Here is a 25,221-nt window from a genome sequence, read left to right as displayed (position 1 = left end):
AGGAAGGAAGGAAGGAAGGAAGGAAGGAAGGAAGGAAGGAAGGAAGGAAAAAGAAGAAAGGAAAAAAGAAAGAAGAAGAAAAATTGTATTCATACTTGGATCCACATATTTCAGGAAAAGGAACTATTCTATCTAAATTGATGTAATGACTAAAACATAACTAATTTGTTGGAAGGAAGCTTACATAAAGCCTAGGGGGCATAATGGTAAATAAAAGTGAAACATCATTAAAATTTTTGAGTTCAGCAAGAAAGGTGTCTGTGGTGTGCTTGGTTATCAGTGGGGGTTTTCTTATGCAAAAGAAATGCGACTTGCTCCACTAGAATTCATTCAGTTCTGAGGGACTGCAGCTGAACTTTGGCCTGAGGAGTCATTGCTGACGGAGGTCTGTCCCAGGCCCACAGAGAAGAGGCCTCCTGTAGGCTCTCTCTTCAACCAGTTGCTCTAAACTCCTTACTCCAGTACTGGGGATTGAACCCAGGGCCTTCACGCTGAGCTGCACCCTCAGACCTTTGTCATTTTCTTTATTTGAGACAGGTCTCACCAAGTCTGGGCTAGGCTACCTTGAGATCTTCTTGGCTCAGCCTCCAAAAGGGCTGGAGTCACAAACATGGCTTACAGTGTCTGGCTCCAATTATTTTGTGTGCCAATCTGTCTCTGAAGAAAGAAGTTTCTCCCATTTATGACCACATAAATGTCAACAACTTCTTGTGTTTTTCTTTCAAATATATCAAGCTTTTCATTACCAAAAATCAAAGCAAGCACTTGCTAGTAATCATATTACAAATATAATAAAGACAGTGAATTATAAAGTCTTGGTGGCAGTGGATCTTTATTAACATCTTAATAATTTATTGCCCTAAATAATAAAAGAGAAAGCTTTTTATATTGTAAGCCCATCACTGTCATGGGCATATTTCTTCATTTATTGGTGCTGATATGTGCCAATAGCACATTGCCAATTGATACTTGCAGCAGGGAATTGTATTATCCTTGATCCAGTTTTTGTGCCTGGATTTAAATCAAATTTGGATTAAACTTAGTTGTTCTGATCACAAATGCACTCTAAAGGCATAATGTTATAGCATCATATTTTTATGATAAGAAACTATATATGCACATTTATTTAATCATTTCTATTATTTATAATTCTAAAATATAAACTATAAGTATTTGCCTATTCAGTTACTATTTAATCGTGTCTCTTCTAAGGAAGGAGAATGGAATGCTCCAGTCTGAAGGACTATTTTTAAAAAGAACTGTCTGTTGACAGTATAAAATAATTTTGGAAGAACTTTTCTCATTTCAATTGACAGCTCAATTGTAAAGCATGTCATTTTTGACAAATTTTTAATGTTGACATTTTAAACTGTAACTGTAGGAGCATGCCGTTAAGTGCTTTCAACGACACATAAATGGATGCACTGTTTAATTCCTGTCACATTCATTAAAACAACTGAACCCATTCCTCCTGACAGAGAGAAATCGTACTGTCTCCCCTGAAGCTATATTCCAATCGCTACCAATGATTCCTTCACAGAATTTTATTCTGTTAAGGGGCAATTTTATGTAACAAGTTATTTTAAGCAATTCCTTGAAAGAAAGTGAGAAAAACTCGTGATACATAAAGAGTAGGAATAAAAAGCAGAGTAGACCCAGAAGAAGAAAGACGTTCGCTAGTTGAACAGTGCCATGTTGCGATCTACAGTACTGGGAGGCATGCATTTTCCTATGTGGCTGTTGACATTGCTACTACATAAGCTGCTTCTAATCATGTATTAAAATCTTTGTTTTAAAACTTCTCTGCAGCAAAATAGCTACGTACATTAATTTTTCTCTCCAAATGGTCAAAGATGAATGTTTTATAAAAATATTCCCATATTTCTTTATTGTTAGTGGTAGTAATCCTGATAATAGCAGTAGCTATCACTTTTGAAGGACTTACTAAATTCTTGGCCTAGACCTAAGGATTAATTAATTAGTTGTACCTCTACTCCTTCTACTTGTGTATAGTATATCCACCAGGACTAGAAGTGTAAATGGCACATAATAAATGATTTGCTGATATAATGCATGAAAAATAAGATTAACATTTCAGGCTATGATTATAATATAAAAACAAGGTAAGCATTATGATTAACTCAAGTTCACTTATGAGGAAACAGAGATGGTAGATTTATTGCCTTAAGCAAGTAATTATAAAGATGTCATTTTAAAAGTAAACCAGGCAGCTTGGCTCTCAAATGCAATGCAGTTGTTACTGGTTTTGACACATAATTTATCTTAAACATAAGTAAAATTTTATTATTAGCAACACAGCATTTAATGAGATGAAAAAGGCATGTTTTAAAGAGAATTTGTGCTATGTTTCTAAATTGACATCAACCCCACTGGAATCTATTTATGTGATACATCTAGGTCAAAAGTTTAGGTAGCAGGAGAGAAGAGAAACAAATCAGGTCAGAGTGGCTGGCCAGGGCGCTGCCTACCTGGGTGCCCAAGCTCCGTTCACACACCCCAGACCCTTTTACCAGATGAACTATGGGGGTCAAATTCCTGATAACTGGAGGAGTTATGCCCTGTGGTCTTGGACCAGACACCAAGAAAGCCACTGCTAGGCATCCTCTTTAAGAACAGCACAAAATTACAGCTATCATTTTTTTCCCTCCCAGAATGGGAGATTGACCTCAGGTACTTGCGCTTGCCAGGCAGGTTCTTATTCTACTGAGCTATCTCCCTAGCTCATAGGTATCAAATTTGAATTCAGGGCTTTGGAGAGGTTTTATGTAAGCCAAAGTGCTCTGCCCACTGTTTTGTATTTAGCTTATTTCCCAGTGCTCTAACCAAATCGTCCACTCTTGATTCTCTACCAAATTCTATGGTTCACTGCCTGTTATGAGTGTCACTCAACCTTCAAGGACCAACTAGGTACTTGCCTCACCATACAAAGTCTTTTGGAAGAAAATACAGAGTTCCTATATAGACAAACATCATAAATTAACATTTGTATTAACAGATGCAAAACAAAAGTTTATAAATATGCTCAAATGGTCCTGAAAGTATTTTAGAAGTTTAACACAAACTGAGACATAATGATAGAGTTTAACATAATATATGACAAAATTAATGGAGTTAACAATCTAAATAATTTAACTGAATTTCAAATCAATAATGGAAAGGATGAAATTTCTCATCATTTAACTGTCCTTAGTTTTAGGACAGATTTATCAGATTTCCATTTAAATTGGAATAAGGTTTAAATGTAAAAGAGACCTATCCATAATTGGAAACTTATTAGAAAACTTATCTTTGCTATCTTAGAGTAAGAAAGAAAATTCGGCAAGTTAACTAAACTTCAGTGATAAGGGCAAGCCAGATAGTTCAGTGGACTAAAGCACCTGCTTAGACAGGCTCAGGGACCAGAGTTCGACCCCCAGCATGCTGTGCTGGCCCTGCCCCCAGAGTGCACTGAGCCAGTGATTGAGACTGGGCATGGCAGCTCATGCCTATAATCTCAGCATTTGGGAGGCTGAAAATGGCAGGATCACTGAGTCCGATCTGTGTGGTGAGACTCAGTAGACCCTGTACTAAATACATTGGAAGTAGGAAAAAAAGAAAGAAAGAAAGAAAGAAAGAAAGAAGAAAGGAAGAAAGAAAGAAAGGAAGGAAGGAAGGAAGGAAGAAAGAAAGAAAGAAAGAAAGAAAGAAAGAAAGAAAGAAAGAAAGAAAGAAAGAAAGATAGAAAGAAAGAATAAATTCCTCTTTGGTCAAAATTCAATCTAGCCAGAGACATTCCATTTATTTATTTATTTATTTATTTATTTATTTATTTATTTAATGTTTTCCACCTCTTACCCATCTGCCACATTTTAGAATTGACTCAATGATTATGCAAATAAAGCACTGTAAAAATATTCAGCATTAGAAGAATTAAACTATTGTAAATCAGGTTAGAAAGAACTTCAGATGCTATTTTACTTCCAGCTGGAATCTTTACTTCGGAGCAGTACAGTCAGGCAGTGCAGGCTCTAAAGATCTGGAGGGGCTCTGAGAAAACCTGTTGTCTAATTGGTTCCTTTTACAGACTTAGAAGTAAGGCATAAGGAGGGCTTCCAGAGCCCGGAGCACTGGAGCTAAGAACAGGAGCTCCCCTCTTCGCAGTCTCAGTCTTGTACTCCTTTCAGTTACGTAAAGCACATGTGGTTCCAACTGCTAGCTACAAAGCTGATCATAGTTTTCAGACGCATTTTTAGCCACCCTTTTAGAATTTAACCTATTTAACCTATTTTTATGTTAGAATAGTTGCAAATATAATTTGAAGAATCACAGAGGCAGCAATTACCTTTTAACCAAACATCTTGTGTGTGTGTGTGTGTGTGTGTGTGTGTGTGTGTGTGTTTTAGGGAAGGGTCTACAGGGTGTTCAGTGTCTCACTACTAGATTAGACTCATAGTGATCCGCCTCTTTGCAGCTTCCCAAAACCTGGGATTACCAGCGTGCACCACCACGCCCTCACTGTCTCAGCAGGCCTAGTAGGCAGGCCCAGGGATCCGGCCCCTGGGTGTGCTTGCAGGCGTTTTAATCCACTGGCCTCACCAAACATCTTATCAGTGCTAATCAAGAGAAAGCAGATCAAATTTATGCCTTCCCTTTCTAGTCCACTTCCAACTCACCTCTTTCAAACTGTCAGATGTGTTACAGCTCACACCTGGGGAGCTGCTCTAAGATATGGTCAGTTTTGGTTTCCGTGTGAAGCTCTTACACAGTGGGAGGCACAAAGCAGTCTTTTCCACAGTAAGTGAAGTTTCCTCCATTACATGCTCCTTCCTATGTATCTTCATGAAGCCACTTTGGGCCTCATAAAAGTCAACTGGCCCTACATTGCACTCAAAAACGTCCGGGAAGAAAGTCCAGTTGTCAGATGCAAATAGACATGTTGAGCACCCAGCCCTCGCTCTGTGGAATAATGAGTCACGTGAAACGTGATGTGTGAAGGAAGCTGACACACAAGAAGAGAACAACAGCGAGGAGTTTCCAAAGGGTTCTGTGGGACAAAGAGCAATCCCAGAGTGCCTATTTTTGGTTCCAGCCGCATAACTTTTGAATGTAAAAAATCACAGTGCAAGTCCAGACTGAGAAATTGTGTCACAAGGTTGTCAGTGGAAGACAAATAGCTTAGTAAGCTTGATTTTCATTAGTATTATTACTGTTTAGGAGGAAGATAAGTTATTGTGTTGTTGAGCACTCTTAAGTCTAAAAATAACTAAAGGCCGGAACTCTCATTTTGTAAGGAAAAGGGCAATGATGTATGATAAACCTGCATCATTAACATTGTATTTACCATGGCACTGAAGGCCAAATATAGCTAAGAAGAAAAATCGGTCTGCAGTACTTTTTGGAAGCACTAAGGACCCTAAAACCTGTTAAGGTACAGACTGTAATTGAAATTCTTTTGCTAGGGTGTCCTAAAAATAGTATCTAGAATGTGTTGGACTTTTAAAACAATTTACTTTTCCATTTTCCTCTTTCTATATTTAGACAAAAAGGTTTCACACTTGGGTTCCAGTTAAGAGAAAAATTTATAACTCTTAGGCAAGTGCAGGAACCGGGGTTTGATCCCCAGCAGCGCATGCCATGCCAAGCCTATCCCCGGCACACTGATTCAGCCACTGCGACCCAGCACGGTGGTGCACACCTGTAATCCCAACCCTGGGGAAGCACAGACAGGAGGATAACTACAAGTCTGAGCTGCACAGTGAGACAATGTGTCAAATAAATTAAGAAAAGGAAAGAAAGGAAAAGAAAAATATATATCCATTTGTAGAAGTGTAATAGTGACTCTGTGTATGTGGTGCAGTGAATAATCTAGACCTATTACACATTAAACATAATTATGTGTGTATGTTTACATATATACATATGCATGAGGTCTGTGGCAATGTCAATCAATTAGCAATGAGTACCTATACAAACCAGGTAGTATATATCCAATATAATTTAACACTATTAGTAAAAATGTGGAGAAAAACACGGCACTAGTCAAGGCCCCAAGGAAATGATTTCTGAACACTGATATATGTGCATAATTCAATGCTATTATTTTGTTGGAGAGACTTTAAAGATCTCCTTCATTCTGAATTTAACTACATACCATTCATGGAATTTTTCTTATTCTCACTAAAATGTTCTAAATATCCTTAACTTTATTGGAAATCCAGCATAGTACTCTCATTAGATTATGAATATTCTTTTGTAAGGTATGCAATACCTGAAAGTAGGTTCATCCAAAGTTTTGACAGGTGGCAGCAAAAGTGGTTGATGTATCATCGTAGGGCCCTGGATGACAAGAGAACATTCTATGAATTTGTTAATATGATTAGTGGATAGTGGATTTTTATAGAATTTAACTTAAAGGTATATGCCAGTGTATCACTCTGTTAACATTATAAACATGTACTTTATGTGGTACATTTGAATTGGAAACTAGGAGAAGATAATTAGGCACATTTAGGCTACCATGAAGACAGCCTAGCACCATATGCCCTAAGAACAGCATGCCAATGCACAGGCATGGAGGTGGTTCTTGTCTTTTGCTTTACACGTAACACAGGCAGACATGGAACCTACGGAGCCATGGCTCTGCCCACATACCGGGGATACATCAGCCCGGACCTCATGGAGCTCATGTTGTCAGGAGAAAACAGTAAACAAATATATAACAAACCAGTGGTAATAAATGCCGCAAAGAAAAATAAGCAGGCACCGTGACCATAGGGAGGTAAGGCGGTGGTGGAATGGAGCGAAACAGCCCCTCTGAGAAGGTGGCGTTTGGGCAGCGACCCAGACAGAAGGAGCACACCTTGTGGCCTTCAGGAGAAAGGGTATTCCTGGGAGGGATGACTGAGGCAGCAGTGACAGACAAGTAGGAATGGAGGAAGGAATCAGGTGATCAGAGACCAAAGACGGAGCCGGAGGTCCGACGGTGCAGAAGTGGGCTTCTGCTTGCTCCATAAATAAGGTGCAGCAACTCGGTAAATTCACCTGCTGCTAAAGAAAGGCTGAACTGATACGGAGAGATCTGCGCACATCCATCCAAGTTCTAGCTAATGCAGAAAGCAAGACACAGCTACAGTATGGCTTACCTTGCTTTGCATTTTTACAGTATTTGGATTAAAAGAATTTCAGAAATGTCAAATTTGTGTTTTGTGAATCATTTATCTCATTTAACTGATGATTAAGTGGTTTGAGAAGCTTTACATTGACCTAAACTTCATAAAGCATTTGCTGTTGCCCTTTATAATAAGCTGTTTCCATAAAGGCAACAGGATTATGTATGTGAACAGTCAAAAGGATTGTTGTTTTAATTAACAAATAATTAAGCAATAATACTATTTGTGAATCAAATGGTATTTTAAGGATCATGTTGTTACTTTACAAATGTTTTCACCTTTACACGTTTTAACAATTCATTATAAACTAATACAGTTATCATTAGAACCATGATCTCACCATATGAAAGAGTATTTGTACATTAGCAGAAACTATATATATTTAGAATCTGGATTTTCTAAAAGCTATTTTGAAAAAATAAAAGCATTTTTGAGCCTCAGGCTTTATTGGCATACAAATGGAATTTGGTAGGTTCAAAGTTGAAGTTTATTTTGAGTATTTGTCCAACTTGCTAGAAAATGTCACTATAAATAGAAATAACTGAGGAACATTATTGTTTTTACTGCATAGTTCTAGAAATTTCTCTCTTGTCCCAACCAAAAGTTGTATGAAAGAACCTTTCCATCACTTTCTGTTTTGGTCACACACATGATGCCACAACATTTATTGAGTAGTTGATGTTTGGTTATCAAATATGTTCACATATTCAGAAAATTATGATGTGTGCCTACTACTTTAAAAAATATATATGTAGCATCAAATTATGTAGTAAAATAGTTGATAACCAGTAAGAGACAATGCAAAGAATTATTACAAAAACACAAAGAAAGCAATAAAGATACCTGGAGAATGACTATTCGTATTTAAGTAGCACCACTGGGTAAAGTGATTGGACAATAAATCTAAAATCAACTAAATCCTGACAACACAGAAAAGAAATTTAGTAAATAAGAATAATACAACTATATTCTCCGTGCAATGTTGCCATAGTGAAGCAGATAATTAAGTGAAAGAAAAAAGAACATGCCTACATATATTTGTTAAAAGAAAATAACACCTTGAAGAAACATTAGTTAAATTGAACAGATGGGTACGATGCTAGTTTAGTTTATTCAAATTGAGAAATGGTGTGAAACAAACTCCAGTGCCTTATGTATTATTTTAAAGGATAAAAAATAATTTTTACAACAGTAGAAGTGACAAAATCACATTCAGGAGACCTATAAGTAAGCTCCACAAGTTATTTAAATACTTAGTATGTTAAAAAAAATGATGGACAAATAGACACACACACACACACACACACGCACACACACACACTGGCACATTGGAATGGAATTATTCACTTTTCTTCCTCTCTTTATTTTTTAAGGGAGATTTTGACACATATTTGATGGACCTTTTGAATAAAGGGAAGTGGAAAGTTAGGGCACTGTTTGTAGGTATCACCCCTCTGTATTTTTATTCATGATGAGAAATGCTATTCATATCTTCCCAGTTTTAAAAAGAGTAAAACACCTTTTCCTTACCCTGGACCACCTAACAAAAGAGACAGGCTTTCTCTAAGGTAATATTAAAAAGCGGGGACTTAACCATGATTCCACAACATCAAGTTATTGCTGCCCTATTAGAAACAAATGTTTTAGAAGAAACTTTCATTTGTTTAACATATAAATTCATTGTGATTCATAATTAGGGAAACGCAAATTAAATCCACAATGAGATATTGTGTCACACCCACCAGACTGGGAAAAAATAGAAAAGCTTGACAATAATGCAGTCTTTGAAAGGGTCTGGCGCAATAGAAACCTCATGCACTGTTGGTGGGACTATAAATTGGTACAAGCGCCGTGGACTGCTGGGATCCTGAATTCCCCTCTCAGAAAGGGATTCCCCAGAGGCCCCCAGACATGTGTGTTCCAGGAGATGGTTGGGAAAATGTTTATGGCTTGGTTGTTTCTGATAGCCGAATAGTGGAAGCAATCCAAATAGCCCTCAGCAGGAGAAAGGATAATTACATTCTGAAACATTCGTGTCCTGGTGCACTGACTGCAGCTTGGGAGGGAGGGAACCAGAGCCACACACATGAGTCAGGGCACCGCTCAAGATCACAATGCTCAGGGAAGGCAGAAAGCCTCCAACAAATGTGCTCACAATGATTCCATTTTCATAAAAATAAAAGTAGACACAGTTAAACCTCAGCTGTGTATCGCTCACGAACAGATGCCCATGGGTGGTAACGCCATAAAGTAAAGAAAGGAAAGGATCAGATCAGGTTTAGGAAATGGTTTACTTCTGCGTGTGTGTGTGTGTGTGTGTGTGTGTGTGTGTGTACAGATGATGGATTCTAAGTAGGGAGATATTTAAGTATGTTTGTACTATGCTCTATGTACCCATCCATCCATTTATCTATTGTCTGTCTGTCTATCTATCTATCATCTATCTATCTATCTATCTATCTATCTATCTATCTATCTATCTCTCTATCTATCTTTATGGCTCAGATTTAAGGTTGAAATGAGTCTTATGCAACAGTGTGCAGTATATGAACACTTATTCCAGATTCAGGTGTTGGTTTTGAATCCACGAGTCCAAGCATATTTTTCAAATGCGAGGTACTTGTAGATCAGGGGATTTGGGTCAGTGAGAGACTGAGCTACCTCACACAATATTGGTTGAACTTGAAAGTTATTTCTTTTTGTATTAAAATAAGAACCTATATAAGATTTCACAGGTCTGTAAGATGAGCAATTTGTACCCTTAGAATTTCACAAGTGTGAGGCAAGTGGGTAAATTATATTTCATTTTTACTCACTTTCCTAGTGACTTAGATAGAATTTTATATCAGTAATGACAAGCCCTTGAATCAATGTGTACATGTATCCATGTGTGTATGTGTGTGTGGTGGGGGTTGGGTGTATGCATAAGTTTACTTCCTAGTCTTTAAATTTATATTTTGGATTATTACAAAATTCCTAAGACTTTCAGATTAGGATGCCAAAGACAAAGAAAAGGTGCTCCATCATCATAAAATTAGTAAGCCTCAACCAAAAAGGAAGGGAATGGTATTGTTTATATCTTTTTATTAATGAGAAGTGCCATGTAAGTACTCAATGTTTAGTTATTTTGAGAGATAAACACTAGATTTAAGTAGGTACCTGTCCTGTCCAAAGTTTGGTAAAATTTATAGTCAATTTTATTTGTCTAACTTATTAAAAGACAATTGCAATAGACTTTCTCCCAGCTACAAGTGGTATCCTGCCAGAGCAGATGCTCAAGTATTGGTCATCTCTGCTGACTCTGAATGAGAAAACAAGCATTTCAGGGTTGCCTTTTCTGATAAGGAATCCTGGGCTGGGTCACTTACTATTATGGGGACTGAAATTAGCCTGACACAGGCCGACATGGTTCTGTAGACCAAGGAACTAGCGCACAGAAACTGTAAGTGCGAAGGAATCAAACTGAAAATTCTTTCAAGGCTTTTATTTATGTGAAATTTACTTTTAGTGTCTTCCACCATTTCATAGTATCCACTCTGATTAGAAAAATACCACCCCTTTTGTTCTTGTGTCGTTTGTTATTGGTCCAAGATTTTGTTTTACTGTTACTCTCTTCTGTGGGGGGATGTCGTAGTAACTCTTTGTAACCATGTATGTTTTAGAAGCTAATGCTGAAAATACCGCATACAAAAAGTAGACTACTTTTTACATTAATTTATATCGTACAGTCTTTTAACATTTTTTCTTTAGAGTTTATGATGACAACTTTACTATAAATACACTATTTGATAATTATCACTTCAAGTAAACCCAGAAATTTCAGGAAGAGTTAAGTACCATAAAGGACAGAGGTAAGAAGAAGTCTCTGGACAGTTTACCTTTATTTTTGAGCAATACTTAAGTGAAGAGAAAGCTAATTTGGATGCAAAATAGTCTTTTGCTTTCAGCTTGCAATCTGGTCAGAGGGCTTTTAGAGAATATGTATGTGAAATACCAAATATCTAACACTTACCTTTTAAAAACTTTCTTTGAATAAATTGACATATTTTGACAATCAATAATTTCTCAAAGAAAAGTTATTATTTTCCTGAATACAATGCCTATCTGGGCTCAGAGGAAGAAAACTCAAGTTGTTTTCCAACTTGAGTTAGAAATCATGCCTGATTGGGATTCTGTATTGGTAGAAAGCAGTGAAACTGGCTCTATGATTCTCAAATGAGAAATATCAATTACAAACAGTTGTTCTGTGACATCTCGTGAGTTGCGTCAATTCTAAAAGCCCATCTTATGAAAGTCCACCAGGAGGCTCCAACAAGTCAGGATCATATCTGGTCATAAATCTATGTTTGAATTTAAAAAAATAGTTCTCTGCCTTTAACTTTAAAAAGTAGAAGTGTGAAGTGTTTTTCTACTCTGTAGCCCCATTGTCCAGAAAAGCAATAAGTACTCCAGTAGAGCTTCTGTTGGGAGGCAGAAGTTGGCAGGTTTATTAGTTTCAATAAGAACTTCTGCCAGTTTCAGCCATTGCTTGGCTATTTAAGGAAATAATTCAACATTCTGTGTTAAAATACTAAGCAACATTCTCATTTCTACCAGTTTGAAAAGTCACTCCTTTGAATTCAGTGAAACCTAGGCCCTACAATCACTGGAGAAGGCATCTTTTGTTAGTCATCTTCTCTTACAAAGAGAGTGGAGAGGTAAATATTAGGTTAACCTAAGAATAATAAAATGGTAACTAATTCTGACTATTTTTTCTTTGGAACAAAGCAGTGCTTATAATGTCTTCAGAGTTGCAGCTCTGGTATCTATTGTATATTTGGTACAAGATAACATAAAGTCAATACCCAGTTTCCTGTAAAATCCAGATTAGTATAAGTGTCCATGCTCTCACTTAAGTACTTAAATAATATTTAAGCATTTACTATGTGCAAGCCTACACATAAGTATAGAATGTGTTAGTGGAAAAAAACAGAAATCCATGCACCTGTAGAGAATACAGGTATAATAGATAGAAAATCAGTAATAACTTAGAAAATATGTAATTTCAGTAGAGGGTTTGTTTCAAGATGATTGGTATTACAGGACAAATCTAAGACAAAGGCAGATAGATAAAGAGGGAAAGAATATTGTGGTGGCCGAGGTGTGGGCCCAATTTTTAAATAGTAGAGTAAGACCTATAGAGAAACTACATCAAAGGAGAATCTGAGGAAGCGAGGGGCATACATTCTGATATTTGGGAAAAGAATATTTTATAGTCATTGGAAGAAGCCTTTAGATAATTCTTAGCTTTCATTTAGATGTTATAATTATATTCCTTTAAATTCATGCATTTATGTCAGAAGTACTAGCAAGACAGGAACTTGGCTAAAGCGGAAGGAATCCATGAAAGGAAGTAAAAATACTAACATCTGGAATCGAGGAACTGTATAGGACCACAAATAAGGAAGGTCAGAATTTTTTCAGTGTTCAGATATTGTACTGACATTTATGTGAGGATTAGTAGAGAAGGAGAGAAATGGTAAGTTTAAGAGCAGATTGAGCTACTTCCTTCAACAAGTGCTCTCTCACTGATTTCTGTTACACTGGTGAAGTAATATGACATATATTAATCTTTGTGGCTTATTACAAATTTAATTGTATTCTAAATAGGTATTGCCAATGGAATTGTTTCATTTTGTGATATCTACAGTCTCTTTCCCTTCCATCATTATTAAACTGTATAATCGCTTGTGGAAGAAAAAATGTAGGCCAGGTTAAGAAAAACCCTGGAAATCTAAGCTGTTTTGTATAATTAAGAGGAAAGGGTTGTCTATTTGCTACAATGTAACTTTTAAAAATGAAGTCTATAACTCATTTATGAGCTCTACAAATATTGATATACTCATTTTATTAAATATGGACATATTCAATTCGTGATCAAAAACTGAATTTTGAAACAAAACAGGAATGTGATCAAGAAAATAATTTTCTCAAGAATAAAGTTTTGGGGTCCGGCTGGATAGCTCAGCGGACTAAAGCCCCTGCTTAGGCAGAGCACAGCGGCCGGGCTTTGATCCCTGGCATGCTGTGCTAGCCCCGGGGGCCCGCTGAGTGGGAGATTGAGACTGGGCGTGGTGGTGCAGGCCTGAAAACAGGAATATCACTACAAGTCCGAGCTACTTAATGAGAGCCTCTTCACCCTGTAGACCCTGTCCTAAATACATAAAAATCAATAAGTAAATAAAATTTTGAAAAATGTTGGGCTTCATTAATTTGAACATAAAAGTCCTCATAGGAGTTTAGATCGAAATAAGATTGGAAATACCAGATAGCATGAAATCTATAAAGTAACTTTCCCTCAATATTCATTGTTTAAATTCATGTCATGCTTCACATGCTACCTTCCTTAGTTATACACTTTTGAAGAAAAATTTACTCTCCTGTGTTCCATGTCTCAAGCTGGAAACTGTCAGAAGAGACCAAGAATTTTTTGACCATAAAATTATGTTCAGGTTCAATGAACCAGATTCCACTTGGCTTATTCCCTTTGAAATAAACATATGAAATTAACAAAGAGTTCATTAACATGACTCTCAGTTTTATAAGCACTTATGATGTGCCAAGCTCTACACTGGTAATTAAAGGTTAGCAGCCGGGCAAGGTGGCGCACACCTATAATCCTAGCATTTGGGAAGCCGAGGCAGGAGATGGCCGTGGGCAAGCCTGCCTAGGACAATGCCCCTCCACCACCCACTGTGAGGACAGTATGAAGACAAGCACGGAATGTTAATCCATGCTGCTCTCTGCCACTGTCCTTTCTCACCTTGTGACTAGATCAGTAGTCTATGTCTTAACTAAAGTGTTTTGAATTATGTCAAAATTTCATAAGCCAGGTATTTTCTGTATCTACCTATTGTTCCAAGACAAACTTGTGTTATGGTGATAAATCCAAAATAAGATAAATCCTCTAAAATAAAGGACACTCTAATAAATTCAACTTGGTATATACCCTGAGAAGGCTTCAGTTAAAATATTTGCAACTCTACTTTTATACTTTTCTCACATTGTGCTACCTATCTAGCATCTATAAAAGTAGTTGCATGGATGTATGAGTTAAGATATAGATTTGTCCTTGAAAGGACTAAACTGATGTGGCTAGAAATCAGAATGTTTTTCTTCTCATATAAAATGTACTATCATGATGACAGAATTGGAGGAAGGGCAATTCTGAATGGTCCTATTTAATGGCATGCAGAGAGCCATGCTACTCCTGAAAGAGCCAGCAAACAAGGGAGACACCATGAGACCACTCAACTATATGAAGACGTGAGCCTCTGAATGTAATTGCTTTGTTCCTTTGCCTGTTTTTGCTGGAGGAGGACTTTTTAGTTTTCATTAATTTTCACTGGGGGTTCCAATTCTTAAATATTCAAAACCAACTTCTGAAATTATGTGAAAGCTCTGTGTCTTGACATTCCATCACAGAAGTGCTCTACATTTTAAAAATATAACACAAACAAAAATATATATTTATTATTAGGCAGGCGTAAGATGTACCTGTAACAAAGACATTGGAAAATAGCCACAAGAACATAGAACCCTAAAAATTGAGTTATTGAATCACTCCTAGTGTTTAGTTTGATTTCTGGAGCTATGATACCAGTCACAATTGAAAATTTCTTGACAGTCATCTATATTTACTTTCAAGATATTATAAGTAAGTAACAGATAAGTTTAATCCTACTATTTTTTGCTTAGGAAAGATTTGGTCTAAATTTGCTGTGTCCTTATTCTGATTTGACTTTGCATCATCAAAGTGGGAAGGATGGTATCAGACAATAAGTGACAAAATATGTAAGATATAGAATCAGTACATGTAAGGCAGAGCTAGCATTTTATTTTAATGATTGTGTGACTTTGGGCATGTATTTTATTAAGCCCCCCATTTTTTTCAGATAAAATTAATTTCATAAAAATAGAATATTTTGTATGAATAGAATATTTTTCATAAAATATTTTTGCATGAAAACTGGAAACATTAATTTGTGTTCTGCATCCCTTTTATACTCATTACTGTGAAGCATCTTTCAATGCTTATACTCTACAGGAATGCTTTTTAGCAGGACCTGTTGCGTTACATGCTGGCACCTGTCTTATGATGGCAAAGGGACAACCATTTGAGAAACTAGTTATGAACTATCCTCGGTCGCCTGCCTTGCGGGAGGAATCAGTTCCATTTCATAGATGAGAAGGAGGAACTTGCAAGTGGAGAATTGAGTTTTACATGTGGGGGATGTAACTCCAAATCCAGGCTGCACTTATTTAAGTAATATATATTCAGATTACAAAGACGAATAGGCAAGCTTCTTTTCCTTTAGCTGATAAGATATACTGGCAGAATTTTAGAAGAGATTTTAAACCAAACAATTTCATTGAAAGCAAATTTTTAAAGGATAGATGCACAGACTGATTATTAGAGCATTAAATTTATTTCTTGGACCTCAGGCTTCCATGAACTAAGGTAGGGCAGCCTCCTATTTTAACTCATATAAAGAAAATAACTACAGATTTATAGGAAACAATAGCAGTTTTGAACTGATGGTTTTTATCCCTGTAATTTCCATCTTTATTTCTCGTTCAAGTACATTTTATTCCTCTGTGATACTTCCAACATTTTGGATTTCTCCTTCAAATTATCCTTGGAAGAAAGGCAAAATGGAGTCTTATATGGAAGGCATGTCCATAAAAATTGATCTCAGGCTAATAATGAACATGGGCGCAAACTAGCACTCATCTGTGAAAGATGCAAAATCAGCTCATGATGTAGGAAAAATGTATATCAACTGACAGGTAAAGCCAAAATCCTGTGCTCAGGAACATGCAATGGACCTTCCATATGACTGAGATGCAAGGAGCGGGAGCCCTTGTGAGTCACCTAGTTGCACTTAAATATATGAGTGACATTTCAGACGGGGAAGAACACATTCAGGAATGTTAGGATTTTTATGAAAAACACATAATTTTGAGCAGGTTAAGCTGAACCTGAGTAGAGAAATAACTATAGGCTTATACAAAAATCTATGCCATAAAATACTGTATTGTTTTATATATATTTGTCTTTTTGAGACAGTTTCTTACTTTGGAGTTCAGCCTTGAGCCCACTTTGTAGCCTAGGCTCTCCTCAAACTCACAATAATCCTCCTGCCTCAGCCTCCCAAGTTTTGGGATTACAGACATGTGCCACCATCCCTGGTGGTGATATGTCCTATCTTAAGGGGAATAAAGTTTCTCTGAAGATTGAATTATATTCAACTAAACTAGTATAAAATAGGGTTCAGCTTTAGTATAGCTTCAATATCATAGGGATTACTTATTCATTTATTTATTTTTATTTACATTGGCTTGAGTTAGGTTTGAATTTTATTTTTTATTGATACAGTAGTAAGAACATGTAATACTTTTAATGAAAACCATAAAAGATAGAAAGGTAAAAATTGCTTTTTACATTTAAAAATAAATGCAAAAATGTTTTAGTTTTGTATAATAATGTTTCTTAAACAAATGAATGTAAAAAACATATTTCAAAAAAGTATTTCTATCATCCAATGCTAATTGTAATAATTCTAGAAACATAGACCCTAACTCATTTCACGACGATTAATAACATCTTACTTTTAATAAAGAGAATAAAATGTATATTGTGTCCTTATAACCTAAATAAATTTCTTTTTATTTGTAAAATAGCCTACTACATTAAAAAGCAAACTAAATTGAAGTCAAATTTACTCAGACATGGGAAATTATACAGATTATTTGACCACAACAGATTTAAGAAAAATATTCCCAACTAAACATGAAAAATAGTCACTTGGTTTTAAGGAAGACTATCCTGTTCAAATTTGAGTGACTGCTTAATAATTGCCCAATGCAAGTACTTTGGTAGAACAAGAAGAATTATAAATGTTTAGAGTTTATCCACCAACTTTACAGTTGGCTTCATCAAGTGTTTTAAATAGTGGTGCACTATCTGCCCACACTAAGTGTATTCATTAAAGTTTTGATTATACCAAGAACTCAGATGTCTATGGAGGCCTCCTGAGTGTCCTCCATGAACACCATCGCTGTGACATGAGCTAAGGGTGATTCTTAATTCTAAACAAAGATTAGATTAAGCATAAAGCCAAACACTTCAAGTCATGTTGTTGACTATATTTGTTTTCTGTAGAGCTGACTCCACTATCCTTACATGGATAAAAAAACATGATTATATTTTCAACTTCCAAAATCATATATAAACTGCAAGTTTTATTTAGTGAAGACCTAGTTCAGTTCTTTAAACATGGTTGTGTTAATTGTCCTAGAAAGATTCACAACAGCCCACAGAAGTGCTCATTATCAAAACGTTTAAACATGTAGATAAAACGGATAACAAATTATTGTTATACTGATTCTAAATATGATCTAAGTCAGAGACGGAAAACAATGCCATTTACTGAAATTGTTAGTTTTGATGTTATGAAGTAACATTCCAAATACATATAAAGCATATGAAGTAATTTGTTTTATAGCATTGTAGTAACCTTGTAACCAGATTGTATCTGTTATACATGAGAAAGTAGAGCATGCAGGTGAATGTAAATTTTCTCATAAACATGTTAGTTCATTGACACCATTTGAATATTAATATATTGTTTAGGATGTCCAGTGGAGGGAAGTTCTTATACCTTGGTTATTAATTTAATCTTTAAAATGCAGACTGTTATAATTATTTTTATGTTTCTGTTTTTCTGAATTCCTTCAAAAAGGATGGTCTTACACATACTAAATCTTTCATTTTTTAAACTTTAGAGAGTGCTTTAGAGTGTGGTAAAATATATTAGAAAGAAAAGAGCTTGTAGCAATAATCAAAATCACGTCTCTTAAAATGCTTTAGGTATAACATATTTGAGTTCATATTAACATTATAATTTATCACTGCTATGTGTTGTATGTTTAGAAAAATTTGAACAGATTTTTCTGATGCTTCAGGGAAATATCTAGAAAAGTAAAATATGACTAAAGTATGCATTGATACTCTGATATTAATTGTAAAAAGCAAAATTTATCATATAATATGAACTTTTATTTTTAATTTCCAGCTATCCACTCAAATAGAAATAATAATTTTTTTGGCCCAGTAATCCTTAACACACCCGATTCAGTGTTTTTCAGCCATATTTTGATAATAAAAATTATAAAACAAGCTACTAATACGGATAAAAACTATTAACTAAATTTTGGAAGAGAATTATGTATTTGGGGCTAGTAAATACAGATTAGAAAAGTTTAGAGAATTGATCATTATAAAATACAATACTAATATAATATCTTGTTTCAGGAAAGCCTGGCTTAAACGATGCTGGTGTAATCCTTGTTACTAATCCACGAGATTGGCACTTAGTACGTTGTTCCCTTGCTCCCTCATGAATTGCCTAATGACTAATCAGTCACACGCCAAAACACTTCCCCTTTTCTACGCATGTGTCAGGGAACTAACTCAGGAGGAGAACGTAAGATTGAAAAGAGAAACCAGACTCAACGCTTTTAAAGAGCCATGAAGGTAGGAATCCATGAAAGCTGCCGCCAGACCCACACGTCTGTGGGAGACGGGAGAGACCAGCCCCGGCTCGCTCCGCGCCAGTCTCCAGCCTTTTGTTCGCGCGCCAGACCCCGGTGACAAAGCGCGGACGCCTTAGCTGCGCGCCTGGCAGAGCTTAGTGTGAGAAAAAGCACTCTTTAAAATTATTCAGTCCACATGCTTTGGACCCAAATGTGACATCTAACTCTCCAGCAACAAACTGTAATATCCCCATTCCGGACAACTTCATAGATAGATGCCCGCTCCTGAAATTGCCCGGGACAGCCTGGACTGTTGCAACAAGCGTTAACCTGTTTCATCCCAGCATTTCAGCGAGTTCTTTCCTGAAAATTCCTTTTCAAGTACATGCTTTAGTTTCTCCACCAATATATTCCTCTGGGCGAATTCTGCTACCTTTTTCATCGCAGTTATCTCGCTAAGGCACCCTCCCCCAAAGCTCACAGAGGGGCCCTCGCAAGTTGAGGGGATACTCCTCTCAGGTAAAGACAGTGAAAACTCAGAATGAATGCCCATAGCCCTGCATTTTACAACTCTGGGTGTGTTTTTGTTTTCCTTGATAGCTCACCGCAGGATCCAAATACAACTGAAACAGATCAGGTTTCTCAACATAGATAAACTCTCCTGGAAGCCACAAGCCATAAAAATTCCATGAACTCAATAGTTACAGATGGTAATGTAAATAGAAGTGAAAGGTAAGTAACAGACAAACACAACAGGTCCAAACTGCTTACTTTGCTTTAACTCTCCATTTCAGGGTGCCGTGAGACTCTGAGACCCCAAAAGCAGTTATGCTTTCACCACTTAGGCAGAGCCCTGATAATGTAGAAAGTTTAAAGACCCCATCGAGGGGAGAAGTGTTTTTCCAGCTGACTGGGTTGAGGCTCAGCTTATAGAAGCACTTAAGGTATGTTCCGAGACATGCGTTTTAAGCATGTAGATTTTTATTACTTGGTAAATTAGTTTCTAGACTATCCGTGTACATAGTAATATTCAGTAGTGATAGATTTTTGTATGCGCTCCAAGGTAATATCCCCTAGCTTCTTAGCCTGTGAAATAAGCGTGGTTGTTAGAACAGCATTTCAGTGCTACTTACTAAAGTCTTGGTGGAAATGTTGTCAGACGAAGTGAGGATTCTGCTCACAATAAATGCATTTATTTCAAGGGAAGCACTTACCCAGCACAGCTCGTGAGGAACTTCTTGGTGAAACAGGCTCAGGCTAGAATTTGATTTTCTGTGATTCTGCAGCAGAGATTTATACCCAGGGAAGGTGGGGACGAGGGAAGACTTGCGATGGGACCTGCGCGTGAGGGAGCTGCAGTAAGCGGAGCCCGCTGTCCCAAGGCAGGAGGTGACACTCTCTGCTGGAGAGAGGAGTTGTTTTGAGTGGATTGGAAGTGTTGTCAGATTGTAACTGATCAACGGAGAAGGGAAACATCAGAGCTTCCTGTTACATCACTCTGACCCCGCCTGCAGTTAGTGTTAGGTTACTTTCTTTCTCAAATAGAATACCCCAAGAGAGGAGCAGAGCTCCTTTCTTAGGCTGAGACAGACGGAGCATGAAGCAGCCTGAACAGAGGGAGCTCCTGCGCTGTAGGAACACATCGTTAGCAGCCAGAGCTGGCTGGTTTGCATCTTGACTGAGCCCTGTTAGAACTTGCCAAGACAAGCTGTCTTTGCCTTGAAGGAAATCTGAATATCAAAGAATCAAAGGTGGTGTGTGTGTGTGTGTGTGTGTGTGTGTGTGTGTGTGTGTGCACGTGGGTTTGTGTGTGTGTGTGTATTGAATTAGTGATTTCAAGCATCTAGGAAAAAATCATCTGCCATCCTTCTTCGTAAATGAGCATGTAGAAGCATTGCGTTCATCAGAACTAATTCTGTGATCTGACTCAGTGATCTGGAGCTCTGACAAGCAGATTTTATTCTTTGTTCCACAATTAGATCAAGAGACTTTATCCTGCATTCTTTAAAAATCATTTTTATTCTTCTCATGACATAATTGTATGTATATTTTCTAACAAGTTTTCATCTTTTTGAGTCAATCATTCATTTGTAAGAGTAAACTCTAGTAAATCATAAAATTCATGCTTTACGCTTGTGTCATGAAACTCTGGCCAAGGCTTTCTCCTCTACAACATATCCAGGGCTGTGCCCAATAGAAAGGCTGATAGAGCAGTAAGAGTTATACTTAAATTATTGAGTAGGTATGTAGGCTTGGGAGTATAGTCCAGCAAGCTTCTTGGATAATTTATATCAATACCATCTTTGTAATTTAGTTAGAAGTGAAAGGAAAATTACAGTTCTAGAATCAGATCATTGGGAGTTGACATTTTATAAATAACAGAAGAAATAAATGATATGAGAACTCCCAGGGAGCTCAACTGACTGTCATATTAAAGGCCAGTGAAAAGTAGATGAGGGAAATGTCTCAAATGCACACTTCAACATGGCAACAAGTATCTGGGAAACTATGGCTGAACTTAGACTATTTTAACAACCACTGAAGTGATTCTGAGCAAGTATAGCAGTGTGCATAACATATTAATTCAGCACTACATGGGATATAGGTAGGAGGTGTGATCAGTTAGGGTGAAAGACTCGTCACCATTAATCTCCCTCAGATGCTCTTCCTCAATCCAAACACAATCCTTCGTTCCTGCCCCTTTCTGAAGGAGAGCCGGAGGCCTTCTCAGGAATCCTTAGATGCCCACTCATGGTTGCTTGAATGTCATGAGTCAACTCAAAATATTTATGTTTCATGCTCATTTTAACTTTGTGACAGAGCTGCACATTGCCGGGTGTCAGCTCTGGTGAGTAACAAAGATGCCCCACCATGCACTTAAGGCCTGCCTTCCCACGGGTGGCTCTGGGCAGTAGAGCTCACCACACCTGTGACAGCATCTAGTAGGACACTGAAGAAGGCAGAGTTCCAGCACTGCTTTGGGAAGTGGCAAGGAGGATGGGGCATGTATGTCCTCCAAGCGGGAGGAGTACGTCGAGGGGGATTAGTGACGACTTTTTTTTTTTACTGTATTTTAAAAATTTAACCACACAATAAAGTGTTCAATCGTTCCTTGCATCTGTGAATTGTAATCTCTACTCAGAGCATACTGAAGACATTTGCACTAATTTAAAAAGTAGTGATTAAGTGTGTCCTGTGGTAGTCTAGTTGGTTCGAGGGAACAATAGTCTGTGTTGTGTGTTGTGCTGTTTAGTAACTGAAGCATAGCTGATTGCCTCAGGAGGAGTCAAGGGCTGAGGGCTCTGCAGTTAGCAACTGGTGCTGCTGACGAGGTGTGGATGTGACCCGGCAGAGCACTGTCAATGAGGCTCTTATTAGAAGTGGAGCATGGTACATAGCTGCCGAGTGCTGTGTAGGGTGAGCCGTGGCCTTTATCCACTCTAGAATTCTACATGGGACTTACCCCTCTTTTGAGCAGGCCGGAGCATACAGGACCCAGTCAGGAGCACAACTTACGATGTGAAACTGGACAGTCAGGAGGATGCTGACTCTGTGTCTCTGGATTCCTCTTTATATTAAGTCAATTCAGACCAAACTTGTGGTTTAATAAATTTAATTTTCTATCCACTAAATTGACCACCTTGTTTGAACTGGTGTGGAAATTGCCTCGGAACACAGTTCCGCTGCAAAAGAAAAAAAGAATGCAAAGCAAGACAAAACAACAGAACACTTTTATTTGAAGCCTGCATGCTATGGGTACCTAGCAAGTGCTGTTAGCAGTTTTTAAGGTTCTTTCTCAGGGTAAGTGAAAAAACAAATTGTATTAGGTGGAAGAATGTGTGTCCAGTGGCCGAGTGAATGGGAATGTTTATGCTATTGTCTCCTACTAATTCTAAAGGGCTGACTTTCCCTGAATTGTACCCATAGCTTAAGGGAAATAATAGCATTGCCTTGAAATATTTACTATACATAAAAATTTTAAAAGTGCAGAAAATGACATTTGAAATGAATAGTCAACATAAATGGTCCATACGTGGATTAATACAGCTATTGTTTTACTCTCTGTGGAGTATTTCTTTTAATATTTTGTAGTGCAGGTTTTTTTTTCCAATAAAATCAAATAATACAGGGAAGAATTCACCAAACGTTTGCTTTTTTTGAAATTGATTCTTGATAAATTTGCAATGATTTGGGGATTATTCAATATTGATGACCCTTTGAAGGGTAACTCTTGGTTGAATAAAGAGCCAGTGCTGGTAAATGACGTATGTGGCGGGTTCATTAAAACTTTATTTTTAAATACAACAAAGTAGTAAGTGCTCACTTTAAATGAGGGTATAAAGTGAACTTTTAAAAAGTTGACATGTGTTGGTGAGGTAATTGTGTTTCTCTGTTTACTAGGGTAGTGCGATTTATATTTCCATCCGATAGTTTTCTAGTTTGTAAAGTATCAGTTGTGGTCATGATGTCATACATGCCTACACTGATAGTAAATGAATATTAAAAGTGAATAAATTAGATTAGAAACTGCAACCTTTCCCCAGAGAGTTTAAAATAACTCTTCCAATTTCTAGGATAGTTTTTGTTCACATTGATAAACATGGTTTTTAATTTCTGGAGATGTATTCATTCTGAAATTGTTTCTTTTTGTGTGAAATATCAACCTTGATTGTGAAAATAAAGGGTTTAGTTAAGTCTGCATTTGGTATCTTAGCCTAAATGGCATTTGACTAAATGAACAAGTCTTACATTTTTACATAATCCTTTAGTTCAAAAGATGCCAAGAAATATTCAAGTTTTCTAATACTAATAAATTCTTTTAAAATTATTATCATAATACTTAAATCAGTTGTTAAAGTTTCAGCAAGTTGAACATTTCTCAATTTTCTTCAAAAACTCATGCCGACTATTTATTATCACAGTTATATAAGTTGCAAATTTTAAATATGAAATAATGCAGAAATGCATACATGGAAATATATTAAAAAGTAAAACAATGTATTTGTCTCAGAACTCCTGTGACTTAGGAGAAATTGTCAGTCCTTTCTTCTCTTAGCTTCGAGGAGTCAGGGTGTATAGTCTCATCCTGCCATCTAGTGTTAAATTTTCTCAAGTTAACGAAAGCTCCTTTCCAAAAGGAACAAAAGCAAAATTCTCTTTTTTTTTTCTTAAAAAAAATCCCAACAACAAGTAAAATACCTAGATATCTGATAGCTAGAGTTATAATAGGGAGGTATTTATTCTAGATTACACAGTTAAAGCACCAGTTTTTGTATAATGAACGAACATTTGTTTCTTAAAATATTAAGTGTAAAGGCAGACAAGGATTAAATATTAAACCATGATGTAGATTAGAATACAAATTCAAGTGGCATGCCTTATTTAGCAGAAGTATCTGTATTCAAAACTCCACAGCACTGATGCTCATTGCTAGACCAAAGGCGCTGAACTCCTGTTGGCTGATTAGGAATACAAGTCAGATCTTCAGAGAACCAAAACAGTGCACCAGGCTCTGTAGAGACAGTGTTGGGCTCACAAGCTAGATGGGCACTGGTTACTTTGTGCCTCTCCAGGTGAAAACAGCCAAACAGAGGCAAAGGAGAGCTTGTGAAGCCAGCAGGCACTGTGTCCAGAGATTGACTCGAGGCAGAGGGGTGGGGATCTGGGGATGGAGGAGGTGGGGTGCTGTACAGGAAAGAGAAGTGACAAATGTCAAGCTGGGACATGTAGATGTACCAATTCCCCACACTGGGTAGATTTCATATTCACTGTAAACACATACTAATAAGGCATTCAAAAAACTTTACTGGGAAGAGCACTAGAAGCACCTGGTGCCTCAACTTCTCAGAGTTTGCTAAGGCGAGATGGGGGATCAAGTCTGCTAAAGACAAAGGCAACTCTGAAGACATGGGCAAGTGCACGCACATGACCTATGTAGAAAGAGAACTGAGAATGTGTATCCCTCCTAAAGAGGAAGAAAGAAAGAAATCTAAGGATCCTACCACACCCAAGAGGCCTCATTTGACCTCTCTGTTCAGTTCTGAGCATCATCTATAATCCAACAGAGATGATCCAGTTTATCATTGGTGATGTCCCAAAGAAACTAGAAGAGACAGAGAGAAACAGTGATAGCAGCTGTGGGAAAGGGAAGCTGTGAAGTTCAAGGAAAAATAGAATAAAGACTTTGTTCTCCACTGAGCTGAAGGAAAATTCAATGCAGCCATAAAGGAAGTCATTAAGGAAAACAGGCAAGAAAAGAAAGAAGACAAGATGAGGAGTATGATGAACAAAGCGACTCTAGCAGAGACTGTTTTCTTACTATACAGTGTTTAACCCCTTTGTACACAACTCCCTCATTTCAAGAAAAAAAAAAAAGAGAAATAGAAGACCATGTAAGATTATTTTTAAAACTGTATGGTTTCCTTTTCTAAATAGTTACACTACCACAGGTACCCTTAGATAGACTTGTGCTGGA

The 25,221-nt window shown here is 37.1% G+C and overlaps 1 protein-coding gene across 2 annotated transcripts in view; it reads right to left on the bottom strand.

The window, feature by feature from the left end:
• Window positions 1–20,182, bottom strand: part of Calcrl (calcitonin receptor like receptor) — a 111,953-nt gene extending 91,771 nt beyond the window's left edge. Inside the window, exons 1-2 of one of the 2 annotated variants that reach the window (XM_023712297.1) lie at window positions 19,961–20,182; window positions 6,269–6,336 (exon numbers count right to left, since the gene is read on the bottom strand). The gene's annotated coding sequence lies outside the window, so the exon portion shown is untranslated. The remainder of the gene's footprint in view (window positions 1–6,268; window positions 6,337–19,960) is intronic. The other variant, XM_004628631.2, reaches the window with a different exon arrangement.
• Window positions 20,183–25,221: the final 5,039 nt, after the last annotated feature.

Source organism: Octodon degus, unplaced genomic scaffold, assembly GCF_000260255.1.
Source record: "Octodon degus isolate 3935 unplaced genomic scaffold, OctDeg1.0 scaffold00025, whole genome shotgun sequence".
NCBI classification, from domain to species: domain Eukaryota; kingdom Metazoa; phylum Chordata; class Mammalia; order Rodentia; family Octodontidae; genus Octodon; species Octodon degus.
This window is presented reverse-complemented; position numbering and strand designations above follow the sequence as displayed.